Source organism: Saccopteryx leptura, chromosome 10 (genome assembly GCF_036850995.1).
Source record: "Saccopteryx leptura isolate mSacLep1 chromosome 10, mSacLep1_pri_phased_curated, whole genome shotgun sequence".
NCBI classification, from domain to species: domain Eukaryota; kingdom Metazoa; phylum Chordata; class Mammalia; order Chiroptera; family Emballonuridae; genus Saccopteryx; species Saccopteryx leptura.
This window is the reverse complement of record NC_089512.1, coordinates 43,699,309-43,725,208: the sequence shown is the minus strand read 5'-3', so window position 1 is coordinate 43,725,208 and position 25,900 is coordinate 43,699,309. Positions and strand designations below refer to the sequence as shown.

General features: G+C 45.6%; 1 protein-coding gene across 4 annotated transcripts in view; it reads right to left on the bottom strand.

The window, feature by feature from the left end:
* The window catches only part of PIK3CB (phosphatidylinositol-4,5-bisphosphate 3-kinase catalytic subunit beta), a 213,666-nt gene extending 188,380 nt beyond the window's left edge, over nucleotides 1–25,286 (bottom strand). For 3 of the 4 annotated variants that reach the window (XM_066352040.1, XM_066352039.1, XM_066352043.1), the window contains exon 1: nucleotides 25,105–25,286. The gene's annotated coding sequence lies outside the window, so the exon portion shown is untranslated. Of the gene's footprint in view, nucleotides 1–24,877; nucleotides 24,945–25,104 lie in introns of those variants that run through there. The other variant, XM_066352042.1, reaches the window with a different exon arrangement.
* Between the last annotated feature and the right edge of the window lie 614 nt (nucleotides 25,287–25,900).

Here is a 25,900-nt window from a genome sequence, read left to right as displayed (position 1 = left end):
GGCCGGTTGGCTCAGTGGTAGAGCGTCGGCCTGGCGTGCAGAGTTCCCGGGTTCGATTCCCGGCCAGGGCACACAGGAGAAGCGCCCATCTACTTCTCCACCCCTCCCCCTCTCCTTCCTCTCTGTCTCTCTCTTCCCCTTCCACAGCAGCAGAGGCTCCATTGGAGCAGGGATGGCCCAGGCCCTGGGGATGGCTCCTTGGCCTCTGCCCCAGGTGCTAGAGTGGCTCTGGTCCAACAGAGCAACGCCCCAGAGGGGCAGAACATCGCCCCCTGGTGGGCAGAGCATCGCCCCTGGTGGGCGTGCCGGGTGGATCCCGGTCGGGCACATGCGGGAGTTTGTCTGACTGTCTCTCCCCGTTTCCAGCTTCAGAAAAAATACAAGAAAAAAAAAAAAGCCAGAAAACCTAAATCTACTAAGCTAGAGGCACCCTAAAACTGGAGCTTGGACATATGACAACACTCTGTGTCTTTCAAACTGTCAGTAGTAGAGAACTAAAGGGCCCCCCCCAACTATAGTAGTTCAATACTTTCCTAAAATTCAGTAAAAAGAATGTATATAAAAGCAAAAGACAAAATACAAGCCCATGTGTTGTTATTAACTCTTAATTTCTGTGGGATATCACAGTGAACATGGCAATCAACACAGGTTCACACTTCTAAGCAGTGATATATCAAGACAACTACACCTATTCATAAATTCTTAGTACAACAGTTCTATCTCCCGAAAATTCAACATAGAGACATTGTCTGACTAAAGACATACTTCCCATATTCATGAAAAATATTCTAAAATATTTATGTGAGGAAATACCTATATATTCATGAAAAAGTCCATCACAGGCCAAAAAATAAAAGCTTTAAGAAATCCCTTGCCTGACCAGGCAGTGGTGCAGTGGATAGAGCGTCGAACTGGGATACAGAAGACCCAGGTTCGAGACCCCGAGGTTGCCAGCTTGAGCACGGGCTCATCTGGTTTGAGCAAAAAGCTCACTGGCTTGAGCCCAAGGTCGCTGGCTCGAGCAAGGGGTTACTTGGTCTGCTGAAGGCCCGTGGTCAAGGCACATATGAGAAAGCAATCAATGAACAACTAAGGTGTTGCAACGCTCAATGAAAAACTAATGATTGATGCTTCTCATCTCTCCGTTCCTGTCTGTCTATCCCTTTCTGACTCTCTCTCTCTCTCTGTCTCTGTAAAAAAAATTTAAAAAAAGAACCAATCTCTTTATTTTTATTTTATTTATTCATTTTTAAAGAGGAGAGAGAGACAGAGAGAGAGAAGGGGGGAGGAGCTGGAAGCATCAACTCCCATATATGCCTTGACCAGGCAAGCCCAGGGTTTCGAACCAGAGACCTCAGCATTCCCAGGTCAACGCTTTATCCACTGCGCCACCACAGGTCAGGCCAGAACCAATCTCTTTATAAGAGATTTAACATATGAGAGTTAAATATTTCTGCAAGTCTAATTGAGAAATCATTCTTTAAAATACACACAGTACAGCCCTGGCTAGTTGGCTCAATGGTGGAGTGTCAGCCTGGCGTGCAGGAGTCCCAGGTTTGATTCCCGACCAGGGCACACAGGAGAAGCGCCCATCTGCTTCTCCACCCCTCCCCCTCTCCTTCCTCTCTGTCTCTCTCTTCCCCTCTTGCAGCCAAGGCTCTATTGGAGCAAAGTTGGCCCGGGTGCTGAGGATGGCTCTATGGCCTCTGCCTCAGGCGCTAGAATGGCTCTGGTTGCAACAGAGCGATGCCCAAGATGGGCAAAGCATCGCCCCCTGGTGGTCATGCCAGGTGGATCCCGATCGGGTGCATGTGGGAGTCTGTCTGACTGCCTCCCCGTTTCCAACTTCAGAAAAATACAAAAAAACAAAAAATACACACTGTACAAATCACACACCTGAGATTAAAGTAAGACAACTCAAGGTATTCTGTGAAACTCTTTGTAGACTAGTCGGGACTGCGTTTTAGGACAGGAGAGTTCTGAATATGAAACATCTAACTGCCTGTCTCCTTAATTTAGGTTCAAATATAGATATTACAGACAGTATTAATTCAAATAAATGTAATAAATAACACGGGCTGAGGAAAACATATAAACTAAAATCTTGGAGGCCCTGGCCAGTTGGCTCAGCGGTAGAGCGTCGGCCTGGCGTGTGGGGGACCTGGGTTCGATTCCCGGCCAGGGCACATGGGAGAGGCGCCCATTTGCTTCTCCACCCCCCCACTCCTCCCGCTCTGTCTCTCTCTTCCCCTCCCGCAGCCAAGGCTCCAATGGAGCAAAGATGCCCGGGCGCTGGGGATGGCTCCTTGGCCTCTGCCCCAGGCGCTTGGGTGGCTCTGGTCGCGGCAGAGCGACGCCCCGGAGGGGCAGAGCATCGCCCCCTGGTGGGCAGAGCATCGCCCCTGGTGGGCGTGCCGGGTGGATCCCGGTCGGGCGCATGCGGGAGTCTGTCTGACTGTCTCTCCCCGTTTCCAGCTTCAGAAAAAAAAAACAAAAAAAACCCCTAAAATCTTGGAGTAACTCCCAAATTTCTTGTCTCATAGCTTCAGACTCCTTTTGAAATAAATTCTTGCCAGTGATACTAACAAATAGGTAAAGACCTGCTTTCAGGTTCACGTCTTTTCCTTCTCTATGTCATTACTCAGAGATTAATAACTACACAGCAAACTGTGTACAAGCGGGCGATATGTAGAAGGCAAACCTAGGGCAAGGATGATCTTCTGGTTAATAGTGCTAATACTTGGCAGAACATACTTATTAATGAACTTGAAAAAGGAAACAATTACTCAGCAATAAAAAGGAAGTCCTAATAAATGCCACCATATGGATAAACCTTGAAAACATTATGCTAAGTAAAAAAAGCCAGTCACAAAAGACTGGATACATAATTCCATTTACATGAAATGCCCAGAATAAGTAAACCTACAGAGACACAGATTAGGACTAGGGGCAGGGACAGGACTGGACAATAATAGCTAAAAGGTTTCTTTTAGAGGTGATAAAAGTTTTTTGAACTTGATTTTGGTATGATTGCACAGCTCTGAATATATTAAAAACCACTGAACTGTATTTTTTTTTTTTTAGGGACAGAGAGAGAGAATCAGAGAGGGATAGATAGGGACAGGAACAGAGAGAGATGAGAAGCTTCAATCATCAGTTTTTCTTTTTTTTTTCTCTCTTTTTTTTAAAAATTTTTATTTTATTTATTCATTTTAGAGAGGAGAGAGAGAGAGAGAGAGAGAGAGAGACAGGGGGGAGGAGCTGGAAGCGTCAACTCCCATATGTGCCTTGACCAGGCAAGCCCAGGGTTTCGAACCGGCGACCTCAGCATTTCCAGGTCGACGCTTTATCCACTGTGCCACCACAGGTCAGGCTATTTTTTTTTTTAAAGCAAGAGAGAGACAGGCACACAGAAAGAAAGGGAGATGAGAAGCATCAATTCTTGGTTGCATCACTTGAGTTGTTCATCGATTGTTTTTCATATGTGCCTTGACTAGGGGACTCCATACAAGTCAGGGACCCCTTGCTCAAGCCAGTGAACCTTGGGCTTCAAGCCACTGACCATGGATCATGTCGATGATCCCAGGCTCAAGCTGGCGACCCCACGCTCAACTGGTTAGCATGTGCTCAAGCCGGATGAGCCTGCGCTCAAGTCAGCAACCTTAGAATTTTGAACCTGGGACTTCAGGTGTCCCAGGTTGATGCTCTATCCACTGCACCATCACCAATCAGGCATACTGCTTTCTTTAAAAAACAAAAACAAAACAAAACAAAAAAAGACAGAAAAAAGTAATGGTAGCCTGACCAGGCTGTGGCGCAGTGGATAGAGCAGGGGTCAGGAACCTTTTAGGCTGAGAGAGTCATGAACGCCACATATTTTAAAATGTAATTCTGTGAGAGCCAAACAACATGTTTAACACTAAATACAAGTAAATGTGTGCATTTTATGTAAGACCAACACTTTTAAAGTACAATAAGTCTCTGAATTCTTTTTAATAACATTGTTATGCTGTTGCTAACCAGTGATGAATAAAGTACTTCTTACCATTAATGCAACTTCTGTTGCTGCATGGTTTTGCTGATGGCTTTGTAGTCTGGTTGATACATGCTGAGGTTAAGCTTTATGCAGGCATTGAGACTTCCACCTGTTAAACATGATCGTATGTTGGTCTTAACGTTCTTTAGATGTGAGAAAGACTGCTCACATGCATACGCAGAGCCAAACACTGTCAGTACAGCAATACTCACACGCTGCAGTGTGTGGTATGTGACGGGAAGTGCATTCCAAGTTTTGACAATCAGCTGGTCCGCAGGTTGAAGTTTTTTCACTTCTCCCCATTTGTGTTTGCTCGCCAATTCTGCTTGCTGTTGTGCAAGTCTTTCCAAATCTTCATTCAGTGACTTGAACTTACTTACCCACATGTCTGAGGCCTTCAGGTCAGCAGCTTATAGCTCAAAATCTCTGACGGAAATCCCTGGCCGGTTGGCTCAGCTGTAGAGCATCAGCCTGGCGTGCAGGAGTCCCGGGTTCGATTCCCGGCCAGGGCACACAGGAGAGGCGCCCATTTGCTTCTCCACCCCTCCCCCTCTCCTTCCTCTCTGTCTCTCTCTTCCCCTCCCACAGCGAGGCTCCATTGGAGCAAAGATGGCCCGGGCACTGGGGATGGTTCTGTGGCCTCTGCCTCAGGCGCTAGAATGGCTCTGGACGCAACAGAGCGACGCCCCAGAGGGGCAAAGCATTGCCCCCTAGTGGGCATGCCAGGTGGATCCGGTCGGGCGCGTGCGGGAGTCTGTCTGACTGCCTCCCCATTTCCAGCTTCGGAAAAATGAAAAAAAAAAATCTCTGATGGAGACACTGGGGATGTAACTCAGGTCAGCGCTGTCCACTGCACACTCGTGTGGATGGGTGATGAACTTAAAAAGACAAGTGTGCACACGAAATTCTCCAAAGTGCGCTTTGAATGACTGCAGGACATTAGATGTGAAGCCCGCTAGCTGCTGGAGATCAAGTTGTTGAGCAGGGTCACTTGCTGTGCATGCATCTTTAAACTCTCCCAGTTTTTCAAAGTGTAGTAAACGACCTGTTTCAATGTTGGAGATGAAGAGTTCCAGCTTGTTTTCAAATGCAAACACTGCTTGTTGAAAGGATAAGACAGTATTTCCAAAACCTTGCATTTTCACATTGAACTGGTTCAGATGTTCAGTCATGTCCACGAGATAGTAGAACTTCAGGAGCCACTGAGTGTTAGCTAACTCAGGATGCTCGACGTTTTTCATTTCAAGTCAAGTCCAGATTTCGCTCAGACAAGCCACGAAACGGCTGAGCACCTTCCCTCTTGACAACCAATGCACATTGCTGTGCAGAAGCAGACCAGGATAATTATTCCCAACTTCATCCAGCAGTGTTTTAAACTGGCAATCATTTAAACCTCGGGCAACAATAAAGTTGACCACCTGAATGACCAGTGACATCACCTCACCAAGCTGCTCGCCACACATCTGAGCACAAAGCGCCTCCTGATGTAGGATGCAGTGAAAACTTAGGATGGGTCTCTTTTCATGTTCATAAAGAAGTGCTACGAATCCACTGTTTTTCCCCACCATGCACAGAGCACCATCAGTATACACCGAAATAAGTTTATCCATCGGTAGATTTTTTTCTTTAGCAAACTCAGTGAAAGACTTGAATAAATCCTCCCTTCTTGTTGTCTCTTTCACAGGCAAAACAGCAAGACTTTCCTCAGGTAGTGTGTCACCGACAGCATACCTTGCAATCAAGCTGAACTGAGGTAAATGGCTTACGTCTGTTGATTCATCCAAAGTGAGAGAAAAGAGTGGTGCTGCATTTACGTCTTTCACTTGTGTTGCCTCAGTTTGATTTGTCATCATGATGGTATGATTGTGAACAGTTCTTGCTGACAGAGACATGCCTTTTATTCGTTTGATTATCTTGTCTTTATCCGAAAAGTTTTCAAAAAGTTCACTGGCAACATCAAGCATGAATGTTTTGGCATACTCCCCATCTGTGAATGGCTTTCCGTTTCTCACAATTGCTAAAGCACCAGCAAAGCTAGCCGAATTCCAGTCACCTTGGGTCCAAACACGGAGTTGCTGACTAGCTTGCACTCTGCACAGTAGCTCTTAACATGCTTTCTTCCTGCTGTCCCCTGCTGGATACTTTGATGCAAATGTAGTATGGCGCCTGTCCAAGTGCCACTTTATATTTGACTGTTTCATCAATGCAATTTTATCACTGCATATTAGACACACTGCAGAACCTGCTCTCTCCACAAAGGCAAATTCCTCTGTCCATTCCTGCTGAAAAGGACGATACTCCTTATCTTTTTTCTTTTAGCCATGTTCTTCGTCAAAAGGGTTTCTGCAATTAGCTAGCTGACTACTTGATTAAAGGGAGGGAATTTACTTTCTGACCTCCCAACAACCCGTGTACATTACGCATTACCCAATAAAACTTTGGTGTTGTCCCGGAGGACAGCTGTGATTGGCTCCAGCCACCCGCAACCATAAACATGAGCGGTAGAAAATGAATGGATTGTAATACATGAGAATGTTTTATTATTTTTTTTATTAAAGATTTGTCTGCGAGCCAGATGCAGCCATCAAAAGAGCCACATCTGGCTCACGAGCCATAAGTTTTTGACCCCTGGATAGAGCATCGAACTGGGATGTGGAGGACCCAGGTTTGAGACCCCAAGATCGCCAGCTTGAGCGTGATCTCATCTGGTTTCAGCAGGGCTCACCAGCTTGGACCCAAGGCCGCTGGCTCGAGCAAGGGGTCACTCAGTCTGCTGTATGAGAAATCAATCAATGAACAACTAAAGAGCCACAACGAAGAACTGATGTTTCTCATCTCTCTCCCTTCCTATCTGTCTGTCCCTCTCTCTGACTCTGTCTCTGCCCCCCCCCCAAAAAAATAGTGGTAGAATTCTACTCATACAGTGACCACAACTTTTTTTAACTTTACCCACTTATGTGACAGCAGTACATAAAAATTTTCCTCTTTTTATAGGTACAGAGCATTCAATCATATGAATATGCTACTTTTTAAAAGTCACCCCCCCTCGGCCCTGGCCAGTTGGCTCAGTGGTAGAACGTCGGCCTGGTGTGCAGGAGTCCCGGGTTCGATTTCCAGCCAGGGCACACAGGAGAAGTGCCCATTGCTTCTCTATCCCCCCCTCCTTCCTCTCTGTCTCTCTCTTCCCCTCCTGCAGCCAAGGCTCCACTGGAGCAAAGTTGGCCCGGGCGCTGAGGATGGCTCTGTGGCCTCTGCCTCACGTGCTAGAATGGCTCTGGTTGCGGCAAAGTGACACCCCGGATGGGCAGAGCATCGCCCCCTGGTGGGCATGCCGGGTGGATCCCGGTCGGGCGCATGCGGGAGTCTGTCTGACTGCCTCCCTGTTTCCAACTTCAGAAAAATACAGAAAAAAAATAAAAAAATAAAATAAATAAAAGTCAACTCCTCTCCATTCTTCTCTCCCTTCCTCTCTCTCCCTAAAAAAAATAAATAAATAAATACATTTTTAAAATATTTTTTAAAGGCCTTAGCTCGGAGACTCAGTTGGAGCACCATCCTGATACACCAAAGATGCAGGTTCAATCCCAGGTCAGGGAACATACAGGACTCAACCAACCAATGAAAGCATGAAGAGCTGGAGCAATGAACCAATTTTTTTTCTCTCTTTCTCTCCAAAATAAATAAATAAATAAATAAAATATACATTTTCAGTCTGACCAGTGGTGGCACAGTGCACAGAGCTTCGTGGAACACTCAGCTTGCCTAATTTGAAAACCGAAGCTCACTGGCTTGGGTGCACGCTTGCCAGCTTGTGTACAGGGTTCCTGGCTTGAGCATGAGATCATCAACATGATCCCAAGGTCACTGGCTGGAGACCAAAGATCGCTGGCTTGAGCCCAAGGTCTCTGGCTTGAGCAAGGGGTCACTGGCTAAGCTTGAGTCCCCTAGTCAAGATACGTATGAGTAGTAATCAACAAACAACTAACTGAAGCAACTACGAGTTGATGCTTCTGATCTCTCCCCCTTCCTCTTTATCTCAAAAAAGTAAATAATTTAAATCTTAAAAAAAAAAACCTCATCCTATAAAAAATAATAACTATGACAAGTTAGCACACAACTAAATGTAGTGAAGTGCAAACTTCTCTAATTCACTAAATAGTTCATTTTCAAAATGGGTAATACTCTAGTGTCTTTAAGTCTCCATGCCCAGTAATGAAGAAATAATGAACACTTTTGGCCTGACCAGGCGGTGCCACAGTGGACAGAGTGTTGGCCTGAGATGCTGAGGACCCAGGTTAGAAACCCAGAGGTCACCAGTTTGAGCACGGGCTCACCAGTTTCAGCGCAGGGTCATTGGCTTGAGCATGGAATCATAGACATGACTCCATGGTAGCTGGCTTTAGCCCAAAGTAGCTGGCTTGATCAAAGGGTCACTGGCTCAGCTGAAGCCCCCCAGGCCAAGGCACATATGAGAAAGCAATCAGTGAACTAAGGTATTGCAACTACAAGTTGATGCTTCCCACCTCTCCCCCTTTATGTCTCTCTGTCCGTCTGTCTCTCTCTCTTGCTCGCTAAAAAAATAATAATGATCACTTTTAATTTTATAAATACACAGACCTCTTCTATAGAAACCATTGCTTATAAATTAATTCAAAATTAGTGGTTAGCCTGACCAGGCGGTGGCGCAGTGGATAGAGCATCGGACTGGGATGCAGAGGACCCAGGTTTGATACCCCGAGGTCGCCAGCTTGACTGCGGGCTCATCTGTCTTGAGCAAAGCTCACCAGCTTGGACCCAAGGTTGCTGGCTTGAGCAAGGGGTTACTCTGTCTGCTGAAGGCCCACGATCAAGGCACATATGAGAAAGCAATCAATGAACAACTAAGGTGTCACAACGAAAAACTGATGATTGATGCTCCTCATCTCTCTCCATTCCTGTCTGTCTGTCCCTATCTATCACTCTCTCTGACTCTATTTTTTTAAAGAAAAAAAATTAGTGGTTAGCTAAAAATAACCACTGGACTGGGCTCCAGTTAGGCAGGAAAAAAACCTCTATGTCCTATGAATCTCATTCTAATGTGTACAATTAATGGCTGATGTGATGTTAATATTCACACTCCTACCTCAAGTGAATATAAAAAAATAAAAAAAGCCAAATAGTATAATGATTCTCTATTCACTTATTAAGTTAAAAATTAATGCCCTGGCCGGATAACTTGGTTGGTTAGAATGTCATCCCAATGTGCAGAATACATATAGGAACTGATCACTGTTCCTGTCTTTCTAGCTCTGTCTCTCTCTCTCTCTCCCTTACACCCTCTCTAAAATCAATAACTTTTTTTTAATTGCCCAACCGGTGGTGCTGCAGTGTATAGAGCATTGACCTGGGATGCCGAGGTCCCAGGTTGCTGAGGCCCACGGTTGCAGGCCTGAGCAAGGGCTTATCTGGCTGGAATACCAGCCCGATGCACAGGGTCATCAACATGATCCCAAGGTTGTTGGTCTGAGCCCAAAGGTCACTGGCTTGAGCCTAATGTCACACTGGCTTGAGCAAGGGGTCACTGGCTCGACTTGAGCACACCAGTCAAGGCACGCAGGAGAAGCAATCAATGAAAAACTAACATGACACAACTGCAAGTTGATTCTTTTCATCTCTCTCCCTTCCTGTCTCTCTCTCAGCAAAAAAATAAATAAATAAATAAATAAATAAATAAATAAATAAATAAAAATTAATCACTGTAGTTTCTTGGTCCAGTTACTCAAAAATTAATTTACTTCTTATGTCTTATTGCTCTATGCTCAATACTTTAGGACAAAGCTTAGCCACATGTTACAATATACCATCCAAACAAATTATCTCAGCATAAAGAAGAACAGTACTTTGAGTTTTCTTATTTGGAAACTCTAAAGATTATCTACATGAGCTTTTAGAACACCTACCTTATATTAGGTCACACACTGAACACTTTCATTAGTTACTTATATATGACAAACCACAAAACCACAGCCTCTAATCGTAAAGCCAAGGGAAAAGGAAAACCTGATTATATTCAAAACAAAGGCATACGACATCAAATACCTAATTCATTGTTGAACTCTTTTAACTCCTACTCATAAAACTGGACTATAGCCATAAAAATTTGTGGTTAAATGACTGGAAAATTGCTTCCGTTTCCAAAAATACACAAGTACTGAAATGAAGATGGTGGTTATCACACTAAAATCATAACACTCTAACTTTTTTGTCTCTTTCAAACTCCCTCTCAAAGACCTAGAAAATAAAAACTGTATGAGACGATTGTTAAAAGTATAAATACTAGTCAGACTCTCTCACTTAAAAGCTGTGCCACTAGGCACGTTACCTTCCAAAAGCATCAGTTTCCTCCTCTCAGAAACAACAGTATCATTAAGACTATAATTAAAATAATTACGTTTGTTATAAAATAAAGCCTGACTGGTGGTGGCACAGTGGATCAACATGATCCCACGGTTGCTGGCTTGAAGACCAAGGTTGCTGGCTTGAGACCAAGATCGCTGGTGTGAGGTCACTAATTCAGCTGGAGTCCCCTAGTCAGAGCACATATAAGAAGTCAATGAAGGGCCCTGGCGGGTTGGCTCAGTGGTAGAGCGTCGGCCTGGCGTGCAGAAGTCCCGGGTTCGATTCCCAGCCAGGGCACACAGGAGAAGCGCCCATCTGATTCTCCACCCCTCCCCCTCTCCTTCCTCTCTGTCTCTCTCTTCCCCTCCCACAGCCCAGGCTCCATTGGAGCAAAAGATGGCCCGGGCGCTGGGGATGGCTCCTTGGCCTCTGCCCCAGGTGCTAGAGTGGCTCTGGTCGCGACAGAGCGACGCCCCGGATGGGCAGAGCATCGCCCCCTGGTGGGCATGCCGAGTGGATCCCAGTCGGGCGCATGCGGGAGTCTGTCTGACTGACTATCCCCGTTTCCAGCTTCAGAAAAATACAAAAAAAAAAAAAAAAAAGAAGAAGTCAATGAAGGCCCTGGCCAGTTGACTCAGTGGTAGAGCATCGGCCTGGCGTGCAGAGGTCCCGGGTTCGATTCCCGGCCAGGGCACACAGGAGAGGCACCCATCTGCTTCTCCACCCCTTCCCCTCTCCTTCCTCTCTGTCTCTCTCTTCCCCTCCCTCAGGGAGGCTCCATTGGAGCAAGGATGGCCCGGGCGCTGGGGATGGCTCCTTGGCCTCTGCCCTAGGCGCTGGAGTGGCTCTGGTCGCAAAAGAACGACGCCCGGAGGGGCAGAGCGTCGCACCCTGGTGGGCGTGCCGGGTGGATCCCGGTCGGGCACATGGAGGAGTCTGTCTGACTGTCTCTCCCCGTTTCCAGCTTCAGAAAAATACAAAGAAAAAAAAAAAAAAAAGAAAAAGAAGTCAATGAACAACTAAAGTAACACAACTACAAGTTGATGCTTCTTATCTCTCTCCCTTCCTGCCTCTCTGGGAGGGGGGGGGGATGTTGCCTGACCAGGCGTGGCACAGTGGATAGAGCGTCAGACTGGGATGCAGAGGACCCACGTTCAAGATCCTGAGGTCGCCAGCTTGAGCACGGGCTCATCTGGTTTGAGCAAAGCTCACCAGCTTGGACCCAAGGTTGCTGCCTTGAGCAAGGGGTTACTCTGTCTGCTGAAGGCCCACGATCAAGGCACATATGAGAAAGTAATCAATGAACAACTAAGGTGTCACAATGGAAAAACTGATGATTGATGCTTCTCACCTCTCTCCATTCCTGTCTGTCTGTCCCTATCTATCCCTCTCTCTGACTCTCTCTCTGTCTCTGTAAAATAATTAATTAATTAAATATAGAAAGAACACTAAGTATAAACAGACACATAAGTAAGCATCTAATGTTATCTACTGTCATAGTTTAATTACATATAGTATAACCTATACATTATAACATATATTCTATAATTACTGTATTTTTCACTCCATACGATGCACCTGACCATAAGACCATAAGACTCATCTAGGGTTTTAAGGAGGAAAATAAAAAAATATATATTCTAAACCAAATGGTGTATTAAAATATTTAATAAAATATACCACAATAATATTTCAACAATGTAAACTCAACAGCAGTATTAACAACCATTAGCTCTGTTATTAACAAATGAGAAGAGACTTAAATGTTCAAATACTCTTCTTCTAGTTGTCTGGGAACTTGAAGCAGCTAAAAAAAAAAAAAAAATGAACATTTACTCCATTAGACGCACGGGCATTTCCCTCTCCACTTTTGGGGGAAAAAGTGCGTCTTATGGAGCAAAAAATATGGTATACTACTATATTATATATATAATTACAAATAGGAAACAGATGAGTTTTCCTAATAGGCTATAATGACAGCTTTAAATGACAAAAGAACTTAAAAGAAAGCAGGTAACAATGCACAGAATACACAGAATTAAAGAAATCATTGATTTAAAAAATATCACTGATTAAAAATTAATTGCCTGGGGCTCAGGAAGATAGTGAATTCTTTGTAAGTTAAAGGTAAAATAATCATTGCTTGTTGGTATGGCATATATAGCTCTCTAAAAACATATTTATACAACATATATAGTCCTTGTAGGAAGAATAAAGACTTAAAATGCAGAGATGCCCCTCAGTTAGTTAAGAAAAATATTAGCAACCTTGACCTGTGGTGATGCAGTGGATAAAGTGTCGACCTGGAATGCGGAGGTCGCCAGTTCGAAACCCTGGGCTTGCCTGGTCAAAGGCACATATGAGAAGCAACTACTACCTGTTGATGCTGCCTGCTCCCCCTTCCTCTCTCTAAAATCAATAAATAAAATCGTTTTTTTTAATCAAGTGAGAGTCACAGAGGCAGAGAGACAGACGTTCACATGCACTCCAACTGGGATCCACCCAGCAACCCCGGCTGGGGCTGATGTTCCGCCATCTGGGATGCTGCTCTGTTGCCTGGCAACGAGCTATTTTCCACCTGAGCTAAGGCCATGGAGCCATCCACAGTGGCCAGGGCCAACTTGCTCATTCAAGCCATGGCTATGAGAAAGGAAAAGAGAGAGAGAGAGAAGGGAGAGGGATGGACAAGCAGATGGTCACTTCTCCTATGTGCCCTGATTGGGAATCGAACCAAGGACTTCCACAAGCGGGTTCGATTCCCGGCCAGGGCACACAGGAGAAGCGTCCATCTGCTTCTCCACCCCTGCCCCTCTCCTTCTTCTCTGTCTCTCTCTCTTCCCCTCTTCCCGTCCCGCAGCCAAGGCTCTATTGGAGCAAAGTTGGCCTGGGCACTGAGGATGGCTCTATGGCCTCTGCCTCAGGCACTAGAATGGCTCTGGTTGCAACAGAGCATCGCCCCCTGGTGGGCATGCCGGGTGGATCCCGGTCGGGCGCATGCAGGAGTCTGTCTGACTGTCTCTCCCCGTTTCCAACTTCAGAAAAATACAAAAAAAAAAAGTTTTGCCCTGGCTGATTGGCTCAGCAGATAGAGCGTCAGCTGGCATGCATGGGGTTCAATCCCCAGTCAGGGCACATATGATAAGCGACCTTCTGCTTCTCTTCTCCTCCCTCTCCTCATTCTCTCTTCCCCTCTCACAGTTAGTGGCTTGAATGGTTTGAGCTCTGGCCCCAGGTGCTGAAGATGGCTTGGTTGCGAGCTTCAGCCCCAGATGGGGGTTGCCAGGTGGATCCCAGTCTGGGAGCATGCAGGAGTCTGTCTCTCAATCTCCCCTCCACTCACTTAAAAAAATAATAAAAATATTTTTACTTATTGATATCATAGAAAGAGGAAGGGAGAAAGAGACAGAAACATCGAAGCTATTCCTTTATATGCCCCGACTGGGGATTGAACCAGCAATCTTTGCATATTGGGACAATGCTCTAACCAACAACTGAGCTATCTGGCCAGGGCCAAATCAATAACCATCTACTACTATGGATGTATACTTATGCTCACAAAAAAAAATCATGTTAAGAGAATTCCAGCTGTTTCTCATCAGAACAGAGCGCCCCCCCCCCCCAGTCAAATGAACTATAATGAATCTTTTTTTCCTTTTCTATTTTTTTAATTTAAGAGAGAGAAGAGATAGACTCCCACATGTGTCCCATCTGGGATCTACCCGGCAACCTTAATGAATCTTAATTAAGGGGACTGACATCTATATAGCTGATAAATATGAAACTTGACTTTTGAAAATATAAATCTGCAAAGATAAGCCCTGACCAGATAGCTCAGTTGGTTAACAGTGGTTGACAGACCGCGGCTCACGAGGCACATGTGGCTCTTTGGCCCCTTGAGTGTGGCTCTTCCACAAAATGCCATGTGCGGGCGCTACCTCGATAAGGAATGTACCTACCTATATAGTTTAAGTTTAAAAAATTTGGCTCTCAGCCTGAGAGCCTCCTGGCTCTCACCAGGAGGTGGCACAGTGGATAGAGCATTGGACTGGGATGCAGAGGACCCAAGTTCGAGACCCCGAGGTCGCCAGCTTGAGCGCGGGTTCATCTAGTTTGAGCAAAAAGCCCACCAGCTTGAACCCAAGGTCACTGGCTCCAGCAAGGGGTTACTCAGTCTGCTGAAGGCTCGCGGTCAAGGCACATATGAGAAAGCAATCAATGAACAACTAAGGTGTTGCAACGCGCAATGAAAAAGTAATGATTGATGCTTCTCATCTCTCTCGCTCCTGTCTGTCCCTGTCTATCCCTCTCTCTCTCTGAAAAAAAAAAAATTGGCTCTCAAAAGAAATTTCAAATGTTGTACTGTTGGTATTTGGCTCTGTTGACTAATGAGTTTGCTGACCACTGGGTTAGAGCATTGTCCCAATATGCCAAGGTTGTGGGTTAGATCCCCAGTCAGGACACATACAGAAATAGATTGATGAGCCCTGGCCGGCTGGCTCAGGGGTAGAGCGTCAGCCTGGCGTGCAGGAGTCCCGGGTTCGATTCCCAGCCAGGGCACACAGGAGAAGCAACCATCTGCTTCTCCACCCCTCCCCCTCTCCTTCCTCTCTGTCTCTCTCTTCCCCTCCCGCAGCCAAGGCTCCAATGGAGCAAAGTTGGCCCGGGCGCTGAGGATGGCTCCATGGCCTCTGCCTCAGGCACTAGAATGGCCCTGGTTGCAACAGAGCAACGCCCCAGAGGAGAAGAGCATCGCCCCCTGGTGGGCGTGCCGGGTGGATCCCGGTTGGGCGCATGCGGGAGTCTGTCTGACTGCCTCCCAGTTTCCAACTTCAGAAAAATACAAAAAAAAAAAAAAAAAAAAAAAAAACAGAAATAGATTGATGTTTCTGTCTCTTTCTCCCTTACTCTAAAATCAATAAATTTGAAAAAAAACTGCAAAGGTAAGTTTTACCTCACAAATTGTAATTATTCACATAATATAATGGCAGAAATTTGTAATGATTTATAAAGCTAGAGGAAAACACTGATTCTAATAGTATCTAAATAAAGACTTCTGATGTAAAGAGAGAGAGAGAGAGAGGAGAGGGAGAGACACTGATGCTGGAGTAGACTAGGCACACCCGGGACTGCCAGGAAGACTACTGGGGGCGGGAGGGGGAGAAATACATGTGGTTCCTAAAGCAAACTGGGCCTGAAACACTACAGGAGGCAAAATGACAAAACAGAAGCTGTCCTACTTCAGACACATCATGAAAAGGCAAGGTTCTACGGAAAAGAAAACAATGCTGGGGAAAATAGAAGGCATCAGGAAAAAAGACCAAATAGGAAATGAATTGACTCCATAAAAGAAGCCATAGGTCTACTGGAGCTGAGCAGGGCTGCTGAGGACAGGACACAGTGGACATCACTCATTCAGAGGGTCACCAGAAACAGGAGTCTGTCTACTCAATGGCATGTAATACTACAGGACCTACACTAAATCCGTAGTTTAAGAGTAAACAACCTGGCCTGTGGTGGCAGAGTAGATAAAGCAACAACCTAGAATATTGAGGTTGCTGGTTTGGAACCCTGGGCTTGCCTAATCAAGATACATAAAATAAGCAATCAATGAACAACTATAAAGTAAAGCAACCATGAGTTGATACTTCTCGCTCCATCCCCCTCCTGTCAATAAATGTGACAGGAGCTGAGATAGAGAAATCAACTCCCACATACGCCCTGACTGGGATCCACCTAGCTGATGCTCAAATCAACCAAGCTATCCTCAGCTCCCAGAGCTGATGCTCAAACCAATCGTGCTATCCTCAGTGCCCAGGTCCAACATTCAAACCAACATACAGCTGACGCTCGGACCAACCAAGCTATCCTCAGCACTTCAGGCTGTGGGAGGGGAAGAGAAAGAGAAGGGGGCGAGGGAAGGGAAGAGAAGCAGATGGTCACTTCTCATGTACGCGCTGACCGGGGATGGAACCTGTCGGCATACCAGGCCAACGCTCTATACACTGAGCCAGCTGGCCAAGGCCAATAAAATCTTATTTTTTAAAGAAAAGAGATAAAGCGTTGACCTGGAACGCTGAGGCTGTCGGTTCAAAACTCTGCACTTGTCTGGTCAAGGCACATATAGGAGTTGATGCTTCCTGCTCCTCCCCCGTTTCTCTCTCTCTCTCTCTCCTCTCTAAAATGAAGAGAGAGAGAGAGAGAGAGAGAGAGAGAGAGCGTGAGCGCCTGTCCAGGCGGTGGTGCAGTGGATAGAGCATCGGACTGGGACGCAGAGGAAATCCCAAGGTCGCTGCCTTGAGCGTGGGCTCATTTGGCTTGAGCGCGGGCTCACCAGCTTGAGCGTGGGGTCACTGGCTTGAGCGTGGGATCATAAACATCACCCCATGGTCGCTGACTTGAACACAGAGGTCACTGACTTGAATCCCAAGGTTGCTGGTTTGAGCAAGGGGTCAGTTGCTCTGCTGTAGCCCACCCCCAATTAGGGCATAGATGAGAAAGCAATCAATGAACAACTAAGGTGCCACAACAAAGAATTGATGCTTCTCATCTCTCTCCCTGCCTGTCCGATGCTGGTGCAGAGGATAGAGCGCTGACCTAGGATACAGAGGTCCCAGGTTCAAAACCCTGAGGTTGGGGTGGGAGGAGGGGGGAGGGGCATTAAGAGAAACAAGTATAGGGTGATGGAGGATGATTTGACTTTGAGTGATGGGTATACAGCCAAACAACTGTCTAAATGATGTGGAGATGTTTTCTCTAAATCTATGTACTCTGGTTGACCAATGTCACCATGTTAAATTTAATTGTCTAAAAAAAAAAAATACAAAAAACCCGAGGTCACAGCCTTGAGCCTGGGCTCACCTGACTTGAGAGCTCCTGTGCTAGGGCAGGGAGTCACCAGCTTGAGCACGAGATCATCAGCATGATCCGAAGGCTGCCGGCCTGAGAAAGGGGTCACTGGCTGGGCTGGGGCTCCCCAGTCAAGGCATGTATGAGAAACAATCAATGAACAACTAAAGTGACACAACTACGGTCATTGCACCTCATCTCTCTCCCTTCCTGTCTGTCTGTCTCTTTCTCTGTCACACACACACACACACACACACACACACAAATGTGCAAAAGAAAAAAGAGTAAACAATGTTAAATTACCATATTTCAACTATTTAGTAGAAACTATTTACTGTGTAATTACATGTAACTTGGAAGTAGTAGTCAGTGGACTGGCTACAAAAACTGAGCATCACTATTTTGAATAGCAGGTCTTCAGTTAATTACCATGAAAACTGTCAATAAATTGAATTATTAAATGAACAACAAAGACAAGTTCAAACTGTATTGAATTTAAAACTCTAATAATCTGAAATCTCATTATTTAAATCACAAAAGCTCAAACATTCAAACTAGTAAAGTACAAATGTCTTAAAATGAAGTATGACCTCTTGTTGACAGTCACCTCAAATTTCTTCCAGTGGCTCAGCAGGTAAGGAATTCATGGAATTCAGATCTTCAAGGTCTAGTAAGCATTGTGGTTAAACCACCCAGTCAACACCAAATTATGTGGGGCAATGCCTGATGATTATCTAACCCGCTTGGACCCCTCCCATCTTTTCACTACTTCACAACTGCCATTACTTCAAAATGGTAAAAGGCGATAGATATGAAATGAGTACATATTATAAATCAGTTATAAGAAATGCAAGAAAAACTATGGTCAGGAATGTGGGCAAACTGCAGTTTAAATAAAGCTTCTGGATTACCCAAGGATTTCTTTTAATCCAAATAATCCTCTTCCTGAAGGCATGGATAATCAAGATCACATTTCCCTTGAAGGCAAATAAGCATTTGCTTGGTGGTCTCCCAGGAAGCCAGAGCACAGAAGGATGACAAACTACACAGAGAGCAATTCAGCGGTCCCTTCTATGTAGTTTGCACAGGGGACTCTGAGCTGGAGACCCACTCTGCTCTAGCAATACCAGGATATAGGGTGCTGTCCAGACTAACATTATTTCTGCAGTAAATACTCCCAGTTAATGGGTCAAGTAATAATAACCTCAGGTGATCTGCTTTAAATATTCAAGGAAATAAGGCGATAGACATTCTTGGTGAAGAGGTGGGGGAAAGATACTATATATAAATCCTAAAGCCAGGATTTTTTCAAGGGAAGGATCTGTGAATTTTCTGAGAAAATCATGGAATTTCTAAGTTAACTGCTTTAGGCTGGAACCAAGCTAACAGGACAATGGAAAACTACATTTGCAATATATATACTTTAACTGTACAGGTATCATATCCTCCCCCTCAACACCTAGAAAAGTGGAATACCTAAAACTCTTAAGTGCTGAAAAAAAATGGACAGGCCAGCAGAAAGTGACAATGCTAGAGACAGACCAAAAAGAAAAGCTGAAACTTCACAGTGTAATCCTATGCAAAATAATCTCTAGTTTACCCTGTGATAGCAGTAAATAAGAATTCTGGGTTTACTAAAGAGAGATGAGAGGATATGTGATGATGTCCATTACGATTTTATCACAGACTTAGCCCCAAAAGTTTTGCTAGATGGTCAGTATTATAACCTGATATTATGAGACTTGCATCACATGGGAGGGTTCCAAAAGTTATACAATAATTTTTTTAACTTAAAGCCTTTACAAACATCCCTCCATCTACAAAGTTAAATACTGTATTGCATGTAAGACCATTACATTGAAGATTGGAATTCCCTCATATATATTTCTAGAAGAAAATCAACAATTAGGTTGATCAATTATCTACTCATTTCAGTTCTGACATATTCTACATAAGAACTTTTCTCTTTAAAAAACTAAGGACCCTGGCCAGTTGTCTCAGTCTGTAGAGAAAGCGTTGGCCGCTATGTAGATGTCCTGGGATTGATTCCTTGTCAGGGCACACAGGAGAAGTGCTCAGCTGCTTTTCTTCGCTCCCAGTTCCTCTTCCCTCCCCCTCCCCCTTAGCCATGGCTCAACTGGTTAGAGCACATCAGCCTGGGTGCTGAGGATGGCTACATAGAGCCTCTGCCTCAGGCGCTAAAAATAGCTCAGTTCCCAGCAGCCCCAGATGTCAGGGCTGTCAGGTGGATCCTGGTCAGGGTGCAAGTGGGAGTCTGCCTCTTTATCTCCCTTCCTCTCACTTGGAAAAGAAGGGGGGCACCGAGTTGGCCCTGGCAGGGTTGCAAAGTAGATAGAGTGTTGGCCTGGCACATGCCAAAGTCATGGGTCTAATCCCCCATTAGGGCACATACAGAAGCCATCAATGAATGGAACAACAACTAAGTGAAACAAGTTGATGCTTTTTAAAATTTTTAATATTTTTTATTTACCGTATTTCCCCATGTATAAAATGCAATTTTTTGCAAAACATGTGGGGTCTAAAAAACTAGTGCGTCTTATACAGTGGTTGCAGATTTTTTTACTTGCATTTCCCGCTTGTTTTTCCACTCAGTGACTCATTATCAGACACAGATGAGGACAAGGTTATGAATGGGAGTTTTGACAGCAATGAATTGTATGAATCTTATGATGAATAAAACCTGAGTTCAATAACTTTATATAATACATTTTTTTAAATTTTGGGCCCCAAAATTAAGGTGTGTCTTATACATGGGATCATCTTATACATGGGGAAATATGGTATTGATTTTAGAGAGAGAGGGAGGGAAAGAGAGAGAAAGAGACAGGAACATCACTCTATTCTTGTATGTGCCTTGACCAGGGATCTAACCAGCAATCTCTGTACTTTGGAACAGTGCTCTGACCACTGCATGATCTGGCCAGGGCAAGTTAATACTTTTCTCTCTTCCTTTCCCTTTCTCTCACTTGGCCTTCCTCTCTCTCTCTCTTTCTCTCAATGGAAAAACTAAAAAAACAACAACCATGTTCAAGTGTTAAGAATTGGGGGAGCCTGACCAGGCGGTGGCGCAGTGGATAGAGCGTCGGACTGGGATGCGGAAGGACCCAGGTTCGAGACCCCGAGGTTGCCAGCTTGAGTGCAGGCTCATCTGGCTTGAGCAAAAAGCTCACTAGCATGGATCCAAGGTGGCTGGCTCAAGTGCAGTGTTACTCAGTCTGCTGAAGGCCTGTGGTCATGGCACATATGAGAAAGCAATCAATGAACAACTACGGTGTCGCAACAAAAAACTGATGATTGATGCTTCTCATCTCTCTCCGTTCCTGTCTGTCCCTCTATCTGACTCTCTGTTCCTGTAAAAAAAATTAAAAATTAAAAATTAAAATTAAAAAAAAAAGAATTGGGGGACATGAGGGAATTCTTTCAGATGTTGGAACTGTTCTGTATACTGTTAATTGTGGTAATTTCAACAATCAATGCACGTGTCAAAATTCATAGGACTGTAGTACATAAAAAAATAAACTTTGCCGGACCAGGCAGTGGCACAGTGAATAGAGCATCGGACTGGGATGCAGAGGACCCAGGTTCGAGATCCCAAGGTCGCCAGCTTGAGCGCGGGCTCATCTGGTTTGAGCAAAAGCTCACCAGCTTGGACCCAAGGTCGCTGGCTCCAGCAAGGGGTTACTCAGTCTGCTGAAGGCCCCAGACCCGCGGTCAAGGCACATATGAGAAAGCAATCAATGAACAACTAAGGTGTTGCAACGCGCAATGAAAAACTAATGATTGATGCTTCTCATCTCTCTCCGTTCCTGTCTGTCTGTCCCTGTCTATCCCTCTCTCTGTCTCTGTAAAAAATAAATAAAATTTAAAAATAAATAAATAAATAAACTTTACTGTAGGCTAAATTTTTTTTTTATTTATTCATTTTAGAGAGGAGAGGGAGAGACAGAGAGAGAGAAGGGGGGGAGGAGCTGGAAGCATCAACTCCCATATGTGCCTTGACCAGGCAAGCCCAGGGTTTTGAACCAGCGACCTCAGCATTTCCAGGTCAATGCTTTATCCACTGCACCACCACAGGTCAGGCTGTAGGCTAAATTTTTAAAATTCAATGTCACTCCTCTTTTGGAAATGTCTTTTTATTAAAATCTCTTTAGTCATCTAAAAAGAAATGTCTAGCCTGTCTGCTGGTGGCAAAGTGAATACAGCATTGAACTAGAATGCTGAGGTCCCAGGCTCAAAACCACAAGGACACCGGCTTGAGCCCAGACTTACCAGATTGAGCATGGGATCACCAGCTTGAGTGTGGGATCATATTTATGATCCCAAGGTCGCTGGCTTGAGCAAGAGGTCACTGACTCTGCTTGAGCCTCCCAGTCAAGGCACATATGAGAAAGCAATGAATGAATAACTAAAGTGAAGCAACTACATCTCTGTTTCTCTTGCTCGCTGAAAAATTTAAAAATTAAAAAAAAAAAAATCTTGGCCCTGGCCAGTGGCTCAGTGGAAAGAGCATCAGCCCAGCATATGGACATCCTGGGTTCAATTCCCAGTCAGAGCACACTGTGGAGAAGCAACCATCTGCTTCTCTCCCTCTCTCTTTTCTCCCTCTTCTCCTCCCACAGCCAGTGGCTCAAGTGGTTCAAGCGTGGCTCTGGGTGGTAGTCTGAGCAACTCAACCTCAGGCACTAAAAACAGCTTGATTGATTTGAGCCTCGGCCTCAGATGGGGTTGCTGGGTGGATCCCAGTCAGGACTCATGCGGAGTCTGTCACACTATCTCCTCTCCTCTCACTTTAAAAAACAAAAAACAAACCCTCCCCCCCCAAAAAAACTTCTATTAATTCAGAAAAAGAAGGGTCTAAATTAAGAGATGAAGGCCCTGGCCAGCTGGCTCAGTGGTAGAGTGTCAGCCCAGCGTGTGGAAGTCCCAGGTTCGATTCTCAGGGCACACAGGAGAAGCGCCCATCTGCTTCTCTCCACCTCCCCCTCCCTTGTCTCTGTCTTCCTCCTCCCCTCCCACAGCCATGGATCAAACGGTTTGAGAACTTTGGCCCTAGGCACTGAGGATGGCTCCAAGGCCTTGCCTCAAGTGCTGAAATGGCTTGGTTGACAAGCAATGGAGCAGTAGGCCCAGATGGGCAGAGCATCGCCCTGTAGAGGGGACTTGCCAGGTGGATTCAGGTCGGGGCGCATGTGGAAATCTGTCTCTCTGCCTCCCTGCCTCCCACTTACTAAAAAAATAAAAGCAAAAGAAGGCTGAAAAATTTGTTCCTTATTTGCAAAAACGCTGATGATCCAGTATACAGTAACAAAATTCATATTTGTTTTGTTATCAGTGACTTAAGGTCTGAATGCTTAGCCTTTTCAAGAAGTACAGCATGTTAATGAAGTCTAAGGGAATAAGGATGTCTAACAGAATAACTCTAGGCCCTCTGATTACTTCCTCATTTGGTCCCAAATCTGGGACCAAAAAAGTGTACCTTTAAAAAAAAACAAACCTGAGAGTCAACAGGACATTGATAGTATTTAAATCACAGGGTTTGCATGATAGGATCATCCAAGAGAGTACAAGTAGAAAAAACATAGGGGCAGGCTTGAAAACCCTGAGGCATCAGAATGTTTGAATTCAGGAAGAGAAGGAAAAGTCAACAAAAGAGAGTAAGAGAGTCAACAGAAGGTAAAACATAATATTCCGGAATATCATTTATAGCATACTACAATTCTCTAGTCTGCCGCCACCCTCCCAACCTACTGATGACACACACACTCAAATTCCATAAATTTAAAAAAATCAAATTAAGGCTCAGAAGGATTGAGTGACATCTCCAAAGCCCTAGACATTCAGGACCCACATCCAGGCCTAGAACCAAGATCCGACTTCTGACCCCTAGCCTTTTCACAGTAGCTAACAGTGCTTCTACTGTTGGATTTACCAGTCTAAAGTTAGACAACAGAGAAGACCATAATTCAGAAAGAACATTAATTAGACAAGGAAGAACATAATTTAAATTAAAAGGTTCACTTTAAATTATTTTCTATATATTTTGTTTCCATTCACAAAGCAAGATGGATGAAAAAAAGCCTTATGAACGAATCGCTACGAGAAGCAGGAAATATAGGCAAGAGGTACAAAACAGCAATAAATCAAAATTCAACTTAATTTTTTCCATTTCTAAAAAAAACTACAAAAACTGAAGGTAGAAGACACTCATCAGAGTGTGACCCAGGGGGTGTAACAAAGTTTTTCTGTTTTTAGTCATTTTTGCTTTAGTGAATACAATTCAAGTTGTTGGGTTTTTTTTAATTTTTTTTTAATAGTATTCATTTTAGAGCAGAGAGAGAGAAGGGGGAAGGGGGTAGCAGGAAGCATCAACTCAACTCCCATATGTGCCTTGACCAGGCAAGCCCAGCACCCTCAGCGTTCCAGGTCTATGCTTTTATCCACTGCACCATCACAGGCCAGGCCCAATTCAAGTTTTAAAGCTTAAAAGAATTTTACTTTGTTGCACACTGCCTCCTGAAACTAGGTTAACATCTTTATCCTAAACACCATCTCCTATGCTACATATCACGACTTAAATAGTTCTGCTTTTACCATAAAAATCTTAAATCATAGCATTAAAACCCCCAAATGATTAATGAATTGCTGAGAATTCTGACTCGTTGGAGATGATTTAATTAGGAATCATATTTCCAAACATCCATTCAGAGCTTCAAAATAAGTACTCATCTAATTTAATTATGATGACTTCACCAAACAGTAACACAGCCTATAATGATGTTTACAAAAGCACTTGTCACTCCCTTCCGATGTAGCAATGCAGAAAAAGAAGTTTGTTTTCATATCCTCGTGTGTTTACACTCTGTAACAAGTGACAGAGTTTAAGTGTCACTTAAGATTATTAAAACACAAAGCAAAGTTTGTGTGTTCCACCATCTTCCATCCTAAACCAATCTTAAATTCGTTTTGGTTTATTTCAGCAACAATTTCCATTTAGTACATGAGACAGGTATTCCAAGCCAACCGAAACCAAAAGACTACAGCATTCTAGGATGAAGCTACAAGATTCTATTGCTACGCCAATATGAAGCAATTCCAGTGCAGGTTACTGCAACACCAGAGTAGTTCGGAAACACTGTGCCCCCAAATGTACACGCGCAGCCAGCTATTATTAGCAATAGTAGACAAGACGATGCACCAGGGTTGCTCCTAACAGCCTACCACTTACCGATCACTTACTGTTCAGTTTTGTAACATCTTCCTATCCTATCCTCATAACAAGCCTGTTAAGTGCTTACTTATTATTCCTACTAACAAATCGGGACATTTTGGCCCAAGGCCCCGCGGCTGGTCAGTGGCAGCGCTAGGACTTGAAAACACGACCATACCTTAAACAGTCCAGGATCCCTGCCACTAAAATACAATTCTGCGCAAAAAGGCACCCAAGAGTCGGGACGTTTCGGGATTGACCACGTACACTCAGGGGGCAAGGACACCGCCTCTCCAAAGAGGGTCCCCTCAGGAACGCGACCTACAGCGCCGGCGGCCCGGAGCACCCAGCCGCGTCTCTGCCGTGGGAGGCCGGGGAGCGCCGCTCACCTTGGAGAAACCAGAAGGGCCGCAGTCGAGCGAGGCGCCCCGGCGGGCCGGAGGGCGGGAGTCCTCCAAGCCGGGAGGAAGCGCGGCGCGGGCAACGAAGTCACCGCACCAAAGGCTGTGGCCAGCAAGGGCGCGCCGCCGGCCCGCTCGGGGGCACCTCAGCCGGCGACAACCCGCGCCGCCCCTCTGCCGCGCCACATATCCGGGTCCCGCTTCGCCACACTCACCTGCCTGGCGCTCCGCCGCCGCCGGCTCCAAGCTCCGGGTGCGTGGTCAGCAGCCCAGAACACCGCGACTGTCCAGCTGCGACGCTCCCATCCCGTTCCTCTCAGTTACCTCCCGCCCGCCCCGCGCGGCGCTACAGCATCTCGCCACCCACTACCACGGCCCGTTTCGGTGCCGCCGCCGCCGCTGCACCGACCGACGGAGCACGCGCGCGCCGCCGCCGTGGCCGTGCGCGCGCGACTACCCCGCCCCGCGTGCTGCTCGGGCCAATCCCCGACCCCGCAGCGGCCGCCGCAGACCTGCTGTACAGCCCGGGCGGGGCCGGGAGAGAGAGACGGCACTGCCGCTGACTCCTTTCCGCCTGACCACCGGGCAGCGCTGCTGCGCGGTTCTTCTGCTTGCGGCTGCCGGAGGAACGGGGGATTGGGGGATCCCCTGCAAGCAGCCTTCCTAAGAGACCCACCACCTGCCCCAACCTTCTCGAGAGAACCCTCTATTCCTGGGTCTCCTTGCTGGCCTTCTATTCGCAGTTCCTCTCCCTTATTCTGTTCTGCGACTTTGAAGTGACTCCTCGGTTCCTGAGCGAAAGCAGCGCTTTGCTTTTACCCCTTACCCTCTGTTTGTTACTCCAGTTCTGAGGATGGGAACGCTAGGTCAGCTTCTCCACAGCTAGTCCTTCATCCTTTGCACTGTTAATGGTCATAAAAGAAGAAGCCCAGCCTGACCTGTGGTGGCGCAGTGGATAAAGCGTTGACCTGGGAATGCTGAGGTCGCCGGTTCGAAACCCTGGGCTTGCCT